The sequence below is a fragment of the Lolium rigidum genome, chromosome 2 (genome assembly GCF_022539505.1).
Source record: "Lolium rigidum isolate FL_2022 chromosome 2, APGP_CSIRO_Lrig_0.1, whole genome shotgun sequence".
In the NCBI taxonomy this organism is placed as follows: domain Eukaryota; kingdom Viridiplantae; phylum Streptophyta; class Magnoliopsida; order Poales; family Poaceae; genus Lolium; species Lolium rigidum.
The window spans coordinates 102,330,514-102,342,637 of NC_061509.1; the positions used below are offsets into that span (position 1 = coordinate 102,330,514).

Sequence of the window (12,124 nt, forward strand, 5' to 3'; positions counted from 1 at the left end):
AAAGTAAGTTTAGATTTGATTGAGTCTGTTTCTGTTTATATGTTCGGTAGGTATTCTGAACGGATTTTTGAGTTTATGGGTGAAATTTAGTCCGACCTAAAGTTAAGCATTGTAAACTGATTTTTAGGACAAGTTTAAGAGGTAAGTTGGATTTCTCTCCCATAATGATCATACACAAGTACTGTCCCACATCATCACCATACTTTTGAGTATAAACATGTTTCAAGCATATGTTGGATTTGTTACAGTTTAAACGATTATTTGTTCCCGTGTGAACAAGGGCATGTAAGCATAATTCAATAAGCTGCAATAAAACAAGGTTGTTTATAACAATATACATACATTTATTGTTTACGTAGTTAATTGAAATGATTAGACAATTAAAAATTTGAAGACAATATGCTACAAAAAAATTGTGAAGTCAGGCCGTGTTGTGAACTAATATAAAAAAATGTTGTATTTGACACCAACATACTGAAATAGGAGAAACAATCTCTTGAGAAACTATATAATTCTGTATTATATTCATGTAAAGAATTTCGTGTAAAATAATAATAAATAAATACATATCCAGAGTTGCCCCAACTTTTATTTAAGATAAACACGTGAGAACAAATGAACTTAAGATGTATCTGCGACAAAGTCCTGTATCACGGTCCGTATAGCAATAGGAATTCTTACTGAGTGCGTACTTTGGTCGGACCATGTCAAACTACCAAATGTGTACCCACCTTGCACTCTTTGCTTCACCGTAAACGTTAGTTTAAACGTCACACTTCTACTACCACCTGCGGTGAAACTGATCACCGATGGCTCCACGGACACGGCTACTCCTGCTGGAGCTTCAACAACCGCTCGGTAAGTTGCTTCCACCGGCCCGACGTTCGTGATAGTGCGCCATGTAGTGACCTGGTTCTTGAGGTTCGGCACGGCGATTGAAGGGAGATTAAGATTTAGTTGGTAGGAGTCACAACCATCTAATAATCCGACAGTGCAGTTAAAGAAATTATTGTACTCCTTCGCATCCACGTTGTATACTAAACCAGGGTCAGCAGCCCTGTCTGGGTTGATGTGGCCACCACCAAAGTCAAATGGGTCGGCCAGTTTCCTCGGGACCGCATCTGCTTGTATCGGCATACCAAAACGATCGGTCACCGATGCTGCAAGGGATCCAAAGGAACAGCCTGTGTTAGTCATAAAATATGTTGATTTTATGTATTAGAACTTCAGTGTGCTTTCGTTACGTACCTGTGGTGACAATGGCGGACTTGATCATGGCAGGCGACCAGTCAGGGTGAACCGACTTGATCAAAGCGGTGACCGCTGACACATGCGGGCAAGCCATGGATGTCCCGGAGTACAAAACATATGTGTCGCGTCTGGCTGCCAAGATGCTGACTCCGGGTGCTGTTATATCAGGCTGTCCAAACATAAAGATACATGTTTTAGAGGCTAGGGGATGTAATGAGTAAATTGTTTGCAGATATTATATTTTGAACAATTTTTATTTGTGACGTTGGTGTATACCTTGAGTATGCCGGGGAAGGCTAGGCTTGGCCCTCTCGAGGAGAAAGAGGCAACCCTCGGCGACAGCACCCCGTCTCCAACAACGGTCATGGTAGGGGAGAACTTCACCACCGGACTCCTAGCATTCCATTAGACACACGTGAATACTTAGAGAAAGGAAAATAAAACACACGCGTTCATCCTCTTTCAGACAGTTGAGCTCTCACCCTGCCGTGTCAAAATACGATATGAGTCTCTGCGCGATCTCAAAATCCACCAGCACGACGGGCATAATGCGTTCAATCCCAGCTAGGCCGTCCATGAGATTGGTAGTGTACTGTGCAAAGATGAGGCCCTTCGCGCCGGCCATCAAGGTTTGATTGAGGGCATCCCCAAATGCTATCCTGGGCGGCCTGAATTTTGCTTGCGCTGGTGCACTGCATAGGACGATTTTGCCGGTGACGTTGCTCGACGCCACTAACTCCGCGCTGCAGCTGCACAGAAGGAATATATTAGCTCGGGATGACTCAATGGTGATTTACTACGAAATAAATGTGTCAAGTGACTGTCTTAATTCAATTACCTCCTCGCATAAATTAGGTCCTTAAAGTCGCTGCTTATCAGAGACGCATTGTGCATAAGAGATTGCCCCTGCGTTTGAAAGCAAGCTCACATTAAGAAGTCAATAAACGAGCTAAGAAAAGCTTCGGGAAGGATTTGTGTTTAAGCAAAAAATATTTGTCGCTAGTCTCAACGACCCTAGCCAAGTCAAGTTAATTTGTTAAAACTATATTAAAATTATATATATGTGCATGGTAGAGTGCAATTGTTTGTACTTACCACCAACTTTTCGTTATTCCCGAGCGATATCAGTGTTGGAAAAGCCCGGTCAATTGTGCTAGCTGCCACTGTGGTGACCCAAGGAACGGTATTCGTCACCGTCTGCGGCACAGGGCCATCGTTCCCACCGGCGAACACGAGCGAGATCCCTCTCTGCACGGCGTGCAGCGTCCCGGAGTACTCGGGACCGAACCCTCCTAGTGAGAGTGATAGGACATCCACGCCGTCGTGTATGGCATGATCGATAGCCGCAAGGACCGTTGCGTCAGGGCAACCATCGCCCTCCCAGCACGCCTTGTAGATAGCAAGCCGTGCATGTGGCGCCCCACCGCGTGCCACGCCGGAGGCTAGGCCCCTACGCTCACGCCTTGTACCTCCACGCCAGCTATCGTCGAGGCGACGTGTGTGCCGTGGCCGTTGATGTCCCTAGGTGAGTTATAGTCGCTCTTGAGCGACTCAGCACTAATACCACGATGGTATGACCGCGCCCCAATGATCTTTCTGTTGCAACTCGTCGCGTTGAACTGTTCGCCGGTCTGGCATTTCCCTTTCCACCGTGCCGGCACAGGGCCATACCCTCTGTCATTAAAGCTTCGTGATTCAGGCCATATGCCTGTTGAACAGAATGACATATGCGTATGCATCGGGTCAATTGGTGCTCAATCTCTAGTTTTTTTCTCATGTTTTGGATTTAAAGTTGAGATGGAATTGCAAACCTGTATCCACGACACCGATGATAACATCTTCACCATACTTGGCTTTCTGGAGGAGGCCGGATTGCTGTGGTGGTTGATAGTCAAGGCCAAGAAAGTCCCAACTCCGAGTTGTGTGCAGTTTGTGGAAAGTGTTACGCTTCACAGTGATAACTTCAGGGAACTCTACATTCAGAATAATTGATTAGATTACATTTATCATGTATGTAGAATACAAAGATCCCATCTCAGGATCGACAATTACGTACTTGCTAGTGCCTCAGCTTGAGACTCCGTGAGCATTGCCGCGAATCCAGAAAATCCGTGCTTGTAGCTGTAAACTATAGACTTCAAGGCTTCGTCCTTGCTGTCGGAGGTAAAACAAGCATGTTAGCTGTAAACTATAGACTTCACTTCTACTTCGTTGTAATTATATGTAACGTGGATTATGACAGGCTAGTACGTGTACCTCCCAAGAACAGATGTTAGTGCGTCATGGTGCGACGCGGTGACCACGGATGGATCATCATGTTTCTTATCGCCCATATACACTATGTAGAGCTGAGATTTCGATGCAGAAAGTCGTTAAGAAAGAATAAACCGGGTAGTTGCGGAAACTATGCAAAATATAAATCTTCTGAACAAAGAGAAAGTATCTTACTTTGCTCGACGCATCAGCTGAAAGAGGCAACAGTGCCACAAGTAGCAGAGCACAGCAGAGTCCTGTTCTCAAATCCATGTTCGATTTAGAGAAGAATGTTATGTTCTTGTGTTCTTTGGTTTGTCTGTATGGTATGTATATATAGCAGCCAGGAATGACCAAGGGGTGCAAAAGAGCAGCTCAAAGGAACTTGTTCACGTATTGTTAGGTGACACACGAGAACGAGACTATGATAGACTGGATCAATGTCATTAGAGGATGCACCATGCCTTTTCAAGAAAGAAGCTGCCTTCTGTTGCTTTGATCTGGTCCGCTACGATTAAACAACCAAGTAGCACACCGGATACAAATACTCTAGCTGTTCTCTGATGTAATGACCTGAGAGATCGACTTCTAGACAAAGCTCTGGCTGGGCATCAGGCATAAAACGCACGCGGCTTGGATGGCGGTCTAGATAGACTATCTCAATACGCGTCAGTAGGTAATGCGTAACAAAGTTGACAAACACGGCATGTATTTCAAAATATATAGTTGGTAAATTTTGTAGTGGACTTTGGACTCACTGAAACATTCCACGGCTAAAGATTGGTTTGGCTTCTCTTTTTTTTCTTCCTTTTCTTTGAAAAACGTCAGAGCAGGCCTCACCCCCTAACCCTAACCCGCCGCCTCCCTCTCCCGCCCCCCTCCCGGGCGGTGGCGGAGGCTCCTCCTCCCCCCGCGCCCCCACAGTCACCCGCCGCCCGTCGCCCTCAGCCGCTGCCGCTGCCGGCCGTGGCCTCGGCCCCGGCGCTGGCCTTGGCCCTGCCCCCCGTGCCTCAGCCCCGGCCATGGCCCCGGTCCCGGCATGGCTATAGCGGTGGTGGCGGCACCCCCTCCGTCAAATCGACGAGGGGGAGAAGAGGGTTTCCGCGGCGGAGTTCAATGGGAGGTGATGTAGCGCTGGTGGAGGAAACCGGGCGGCACGGCTACTTGGCCGGGGCCTGAGGCTCTCCGTCGATAGTCATGGAGGATTCGGTGGAGCGGTGGCGTCCTCCGCCCCCGGTAACGGTTCGGCGGCGGTACGCATGATCCGCGTCGCTGTCCTCTTCCTTGGTGATCCGGCAGGAGGGATTGGCGGCGTGGGGGCTGCTGATCTTGCTTTGTTTTTGGTGGTGGTCCTCGGGTTTCTTGCATGCGAGGATGAAGATCTTTCGGAGGTCAGTTTGCTTTGATCTGGCTGGAGAGATGAGTTCCGGAAAACTCCGCTGGCGAATGGAACAATGCATCTTTTGCCCGCAGTTTGCTGGATCGGGTGGTATTCGGTCGCGCGCACGCATGTTTTTATTCAGACCGTTTGGTTCCGGAGGGAGCGGCGCGAAGCTCTATTCTGTGTTGACATCAGGTGACTTTTTGGTCCATGGTGAAGTCTGAAGAAGGAATATCATGAAGGCCGGATTGGTGGACTGGCTAAAGGAGGTTTGAGTCTCCGTGATGCTGAGGGATTTGCTTGGCGTTCTGGGCTCTGCGGCAGTGGTATGCGTGTGGGGGCTGCATCCGGGCTCTGCGGCAGTGGTGAAAACCCAAGGTCTGGCCTTAACTGGTTGTGCCTGGCAATGTTCTTGTTGGAGGCATTGTTTTGAGAGTGGGACTATCTTCAGGGTGAAAACCTAAGACCTTTGGTCGGGCGACGACGGCGCTGGTGCATTGTTCCTATCTTGGAGGCGTCGCTTTTGGAGAGTCTGTACTTCAGGTGTTGTCACGGTGGTGGTTGTATTGCTATTGCTAGGTCTAGAATGCTGTAGCGGGACTTTTATTTCTTAGTTTTCTTTACTCTTTTTTGGCTGTGTGCATCCGTACTGCCATTAGGGTGGGGCGTTGTTGCAGAGGCTGGGTCTAATTGATATCTTTTGATACTAATATATTACCTTTATCAAAAAAATAAAAATCGCAAAGTGTTTCAGCAACCTCAGCAGTATCACCGTCATACATAGATACAGAGGGTAGAAAGTTCAATAGCTCTCACGAGGTAATGTGCCGCATCCACGAGTAAAACTATGGAGCGGCAAGTTTTCTACACACTCTTTTCCTTACCAGGGTACCGAAGGGGACTGAAAAGTTTTTAATGAGGTGGCTTGCTTGCGTAATATATTATGGTTCATCTTTAAAAAAAATTAGGGAGGGGAAAGCATGCTGCCAAATACTTGACATCAGCGATCAGTTTTGCTATAATGTAGTGGAACACCCAGATATTTAAGAGGGAACTCTCCTATTTTGCAGCCCAAAATTTATGAAGAAAGTATCGCTTCTTCTTCGTGCAAGTTAAGAGGGATCAAATCACTTTTATGAAAGTTCATTCCTGAGATCTGTTCAAACAAATAGCAATCATTTTAAGTTCATGGCTGCCTCACAATCTTTTTCGGAAATATGAGAGTATCATCAGCGTATTGCAAGCTGATGATACCCCAGGCCTAAAATTAGACAAAAACCTAGAAATAAGGTTTTTCTCAGCAGCTATAGAGAGCATTTGGAAAAGAAATTCAGACACCAAATTATAGAAAAGGGGAGACAGGGGATCCTAAACCCTTTCTCTGTATCGAAAAATTACATTTACATTTGTTAAACCTGACCCTAACAGAGGCTTTATGTATTAAACCTATGAACTATGGCTCATAATTTTTATATTTTTATGAGGAGATGAGGGGCGACGTAGCAGGCGACACATGCGACGTCCCTGAAGATGTCGTTCCTACCTCCTAGGGTGGCAAGTTCTGGTGCCTTTCCGCCGGAGATAGCGATGATGAAGGAGAAGTCAGCGCCTGCCCTCCATCCCACCCATCATCGGCCTACTGGATTTCATCACGAAGAAAGGTCTCAGTCACTCTTCAAGGTAAGTTAAATGTTTGCCTACTCGGCTTTTACAATGATCGGCGGCATTGGAATGGCTCTTTCCCCCGGTGGATCATCAGGGTCAGATGCCGTTGATCGTTCTTTGTCATCCCTATTGCCGCTGGCGAGAGTGTTGAAATTCCTAGTCCTTCAACCTATAGTTTTTTTACTTGAAAATTTCAATGCCCGTAACTGAGTGAGATAGAGGAAGAAAAATCTACATCCTAGCCGTCTGACAAATCCAGGTGCTCCCTGGCAGCTGGTCAACCGCCGGCGCATTCAGGCAGCCATGCATGACCTGAGATCCCTGATAAGCGGGCGACGATGATCTAGAAATATTCAAAATTCTGGGCCGTTTGCGCATAAGGCCTCACAGTTTGAAAATCTAACTATGGGCCATAAGGGCCTAGTTTTTTTGCTAGATAAAAAAGAGTTTGAGAAACATTCATGATACCTAACAAGGGATTCCAAAGCCAGTTCCCCGTGGCTATTTGTTTTCATTGGTGGCGCCTTTTGCACGCGCCGCTAGGGTTCGCTCATTGTATGCCATGGCTGGAATCCGCCCGTCCGACGGTGGAGCTCCTGCGAATCCTCCTTTGCGTCCACCACAAGCGCGTGATAGCCGATTAAGCTATAGAACTACTGGGAAAATACTTATAGCCGCAATTGCTCGCATGACGCGAAAACAAAAGTCCGCCAGTGGTAACCCGAACCACTGACGCGCAAAAAAACGATCGTCGTATGTAGCTTGTGAACTGGTCTCCACGACGTGTACCGGTGACACGTGTCACATGTTTAGGACGAAGCAGTGACAAATTGGCAGAAAACGTCCATCGCTTGTTCTTCTCGGAAACTATTGACATGCATGTGGTTGCTTGATTGTCACTTGTTATACATAGAACGATGATGATCTCATATAATTATAGTCGTTTGGTTATGACGGTTAGTCACGACATTCGTATTATCGGCAACGTCTGATTTCCATGATATATCGTTGACGAACAAACTAAGAACACACGTCAATGTTTTTTTTTAGATTAGTAGTTGGCAGTGTAGCTTGCCCAACGGCTTCTTTTGCACGCTGCCTTCCCCTCTCCCCGGCACGTATCCTAGATGCACGCGACACTTCATTACGATTTCATAAAGAGTTCATGGGTAATGGAATCCTGAGTTATGATGTGTATTTGAATTTGAACTATGTGCTTATTTGGGATTATGTATGTTTGTTGCTAAGATTTGTCGTTTAGAACTTTTCTCTTAGGTTTTGTGTTAAACTATGTAGTTTAATGAATACTGTTGTGGATCTGACCACGGCAGATGCTACGGGGTGCATCACTTTGTTGGTGTGAGGCAAGGAGGGCGAAGCCATCCGCGGGATGAGATTGCACGAGACCATGATTTTACCCAGGTTCAGCTCCTCCGGAGAGTAAAAAAACCTATGTCTTACTAGTTTGTATTGATCAAAGTGTTCAAAATGGGGGTGCTTGGCGAGTCGGCTGAGGGCCACTATGAGCTAGGGTGTTGCGATACGGCAATATTGGATCCCTTCTAAGGTTTTGCCCGGGGGTTTATATGAGCACCCTTGGCTAGGGTTTACAAGGATAAACACTACGGTTGATGCAAGCTAAAAGGCCGGTTGGACCCTAACCTACTCTCCAGGGCATGGTCCTGGGCCTCAATCGCCAAAGATTCTGGGCCACTCGCCGCCGATTGGCTCCTTCCACTGTTAGAAAAAAGCTAATCAGTGGCGCACCAGAATTGGCTATCAGTGGTGCACCCTAGTGCGCCACTGCAATCACGCCACTGCTAATTGTTATCAGTGGCGCACCAGCGGTGTGCAAATGCTATCTGGCTTAGCAGTGGCGCACCACGTAGTTTGCCACTACTAGCTCCCTGGCCGGCCACTACTAAAAATGTGAGGTGCACCACCGCTAAAATTTGAAATCTAGATCTAGCACATTTTTTCAAACTTTTTTGCTTGTTATTTTTTGCTCATTTTTATTCTTCGAATTATTTGTCCCATTCATGTTCATGCTCATAGCCTAGCCGTCAGTGAGGATGGAGGAGAGGTGAGGAGTGAAGGAGAGCAGGAGGAGTGGAGGAGGAGGCGGCCGGAGTTGGAGAAGGTGGAGGAGGGGGGAGTGGAAGAGGAGGCCGGGGTGGAGGAAGATGTGGATGAGGAGGCCGGAGTGGAGGAGGACGAGGAGGAGGGTGGGGATAAGGGTAAAAGTCTTTTGGTGCCCCACTGCTTTTTTTTTTGAAATTTCTGCCCGAAATCTAAAACCTAAAATAGTCATGTTTTCTTTTCTATTTTATGGAATATAAAAATTGTATAAACTCCATAGGGCATTGAAATTGGACTTAAAATTTTGTGTAGATACATTTTTATATAAAAAAGTTTTTCATCGGAGGTCGTATGCAACCAGAAATCCTGTTTTACCGAAACATGACGCCATTTTGCAAAAAAATGTCGAAATTCATGTTTGTTAATTTTTATTAAGGGATTTCTATTTTCGTGACCTCGGGTCCTTGGTTGTACTCAGTTTTCCCCAGCCCCTTAGTTTTTCCTCAGTTTTCCCCAAGCCTTTGTCTGAAACCCGCAGAAGGAGCTCGGACGGAAGGAATCTGTTTATTCGAATGTTCCGTGATGACGTGTGGGGCCGCGTCGTTTGTGGGGCGGCGTCATGTGGGGTTGGTAGGAAGGGACCGCGTGGGACAGCACGAGACCGTGTTTGGTTGTACGTGAGAGCTAGGTTTTGTCTCTCTCGGCCCAAATTGGCATTTTTAAGAGCACCTTTTCCCCTCCTTCTCTCTCTGTCTTTTTCACCAAATTAGTATCAAATCTAGAGAAGGTTCTATTTCTGTCTTTCTTCAATTATTTATGCCTTTTGTCCCTCGTTTTTTGCCCAATATGGCAGCAAATCTAGAAGCTAGTATATGATAAATTCATAGCAGCATAATTAGAAAACTGAGTATAGTACATAAACTGCATACAGCAGCCAAAGCAGTCAATAACGTTGTTAATGTTCACGACAAACTAAGCTGAAAAAAATACAAGACGCACAATGTATGGCCAACAAGAAGATTAGGATATCCTCATATATTTCTTCGTCGCTCCATTCGTGCATTATCCCAAGGAAATATTCATTGAACTCCTTCCGTCTGCAGTGTGCGGCCAATACATCCTCCAAACGGTATGGCCTGTGTTCATTTCTCAGACCGTAGTTTCCTATTCTATCCACATATCGTGGCCACTCATCCTAGGCCTTTGTATCATGAAAGTACTCTCTGATATAATCCAAATCTGCGTAGTAGATGCAGCCAGGTCGAAGTGTCAGGTGCACTCTGGTGTCGACGGAGATACACCGGATATAATGCACGAAGAAGCATGACTGCCAATGTTACTGATCGGATGGAGAGAGCGGCTCTGAGTGTCCACACGGTACACCAATGGTTGGTCCTCCAAAAGCATGTTGTCCAACAACACAAGCCGCAGATCACCATCCGACTTCACAAGGTAGAACTTGTCATTTCCAAGTTCTGGAAATGAAATTAGTGTCTCCATCTTGACAGTGCTCGCGCGCTGCTGCAACTGTACATTGGTGCACACTAATCTTCCGGACTCAAAATTGTCCACACATATTGCATACAGTTCACCATTGAACGGGGTAATGCAACGCAGACCATGGTTCTCGATCGAAAATCTTCCTTCTCCCCAATCTTCATATATATCCTTAGTTGGAGTGCTCTCTGATACGTCTCCGACGTATCGATAATTTCTTATGTTCCATGCCACATTATTGATGATATCTACATGTTTTATGCATACTTTATGTCATATTTATGCATTTTCCGGCACTAACCTATTAACGAGATGCCGAAGAGCCGATTCTTTGTTTTCAGCTGTTTTTGGTTTCAGAAATCCTAGTAAGGAAATATTCTCGGAATTGGACGAAATCAACGCCCAGGGTCCTATTTTTGCACGAAGCTTCCAGAAGTCCGAGGAGTAAACGAAGTGGGGCCACGAGGCGATGACACGCCAAGGCGGCGCGGCCCAGGTGCTGGCCGCGCGGCCCTGTTGTGTGGGTCCCTCGTGACCCTCCTGACTCTGCCCTTCCGCCTACTTAAAGCCTCCGTCGCGAAAACCCCAGTACCGAGAGCCACGATACGGAAAACCTTACAGAGACGCCGCCGCCGCCAATCCCATCTCGGGGGATTCAGGAGATTGCCTCCGGCACCCTGCCGGAGAGGGGAATCATCTCCCGGAGGACTCTTCACCGCCATGGTCGCCTCCGGAGTGATGAGTGAGTAGTTCACCCCTGGACTATGGGTCCATAGCAGTAGCTAGATGGTCGTCTTCTCCTTATGTGCTTCATTGTCGGATCTTGTGAGCTGCCTAACATGATCAAGATCCTCTATCTGTAATGCTATATGTTGTGTTTGTTGGGATCCAATGGATAGAGAATACTATGTTATGTTGATTATCAATCTATTACCTATGTGTTGTTTATGATCTTGCATGCTCTCCGTTATTAGTAGAGGCTCTGGCCAAGTTTTTACTCTTAACTCCAAGAGGGAGTATTTATGCTCGATAGTGGGTTCATGCCTCCATTAAATGCGGGACGGTGACGGAAAGTTCTAAGGTTGTGGATGTGCTTGTTGCCACTAGGGATAAAACATTGATGCTATGTCCGAGGATGTAGTTATTGATTACATTACGCACCATACTTAATGAAATTGTACTGTTGTTTGCAACTTAATACTGGAAGGGGTTCGGATGATAACCTCGAAGGTGGACTTTTTAGGCATAGATGCATGCTTGGATAGCGGTCTATGTACTTTATCGTAATGCCCAATTAAATCTCACTATACTCATTATATCATGTATGTGCATGGTCATGCCCTCTCTATTTGTCAATTGCCTAACCGTAATTTGTTCACCCAACATGCTATTTATCTTATGGGAGAGACACCTATAGTGAACTGTGGACCCCGGTCCATTCTTTTACATCAAATACAATCTACTTGCAATACTTGTTCTACTGTTTTCTCGCAAACAATCATCATCCACACTATACATCTAATCCTTTGTTACCAGCAAGCCGGTGAGATTGACAACCTCACTGTTTCGTTGGGGCAAAGTACTTTGGTTGTGTTGTGCAGGTTCCACGTTGGCGCCGGAATCCCTGGTGTTGCGCCGCACTACACTCCGCCACCAACAACCTTCAACGTGCTTCTTGACTCCTACTGGTTCGATTAAACCTTGGTTTCTTACTGAGGGAAAACTTGCTATTGTGCGCATCACACCTTCCTCTTGGGGTTCCCAACGGACGTGTCATCTACGCGCATCAAGACTGTTTTCTGGCGCCGTTGCCGGGGACCTGAAGAAAAGTTACACTACAGAGATCTCTAACTCCCACGTCAACTTCACGCCAGCAACTGTTTTCTGGCGCCGTTGCCGGGGAGATCAAGACACGCTGCAAGGGGAGTCTCCACAATCCAATCTCTTTACTTTGTTTTTGTCTTGCTTTATTTTATTTACTACTTTGTTTGCTGCATT

At 46.4% G+C, this 12,124-nt stretch overlaps 1 pseudogene; it reads right to left on the reverse strand.

Annotated features, from left to right (window-relative positions):
• Positions 1-537: 537 nt before the first annotated feature.
• On the reverse strand, positions 538-3,777 carry LOC124687023 (annotated as a pseudogene).
• Between the last annotated feature and the right edge of the window lie 8,347 nt (positions 3,778-12,124).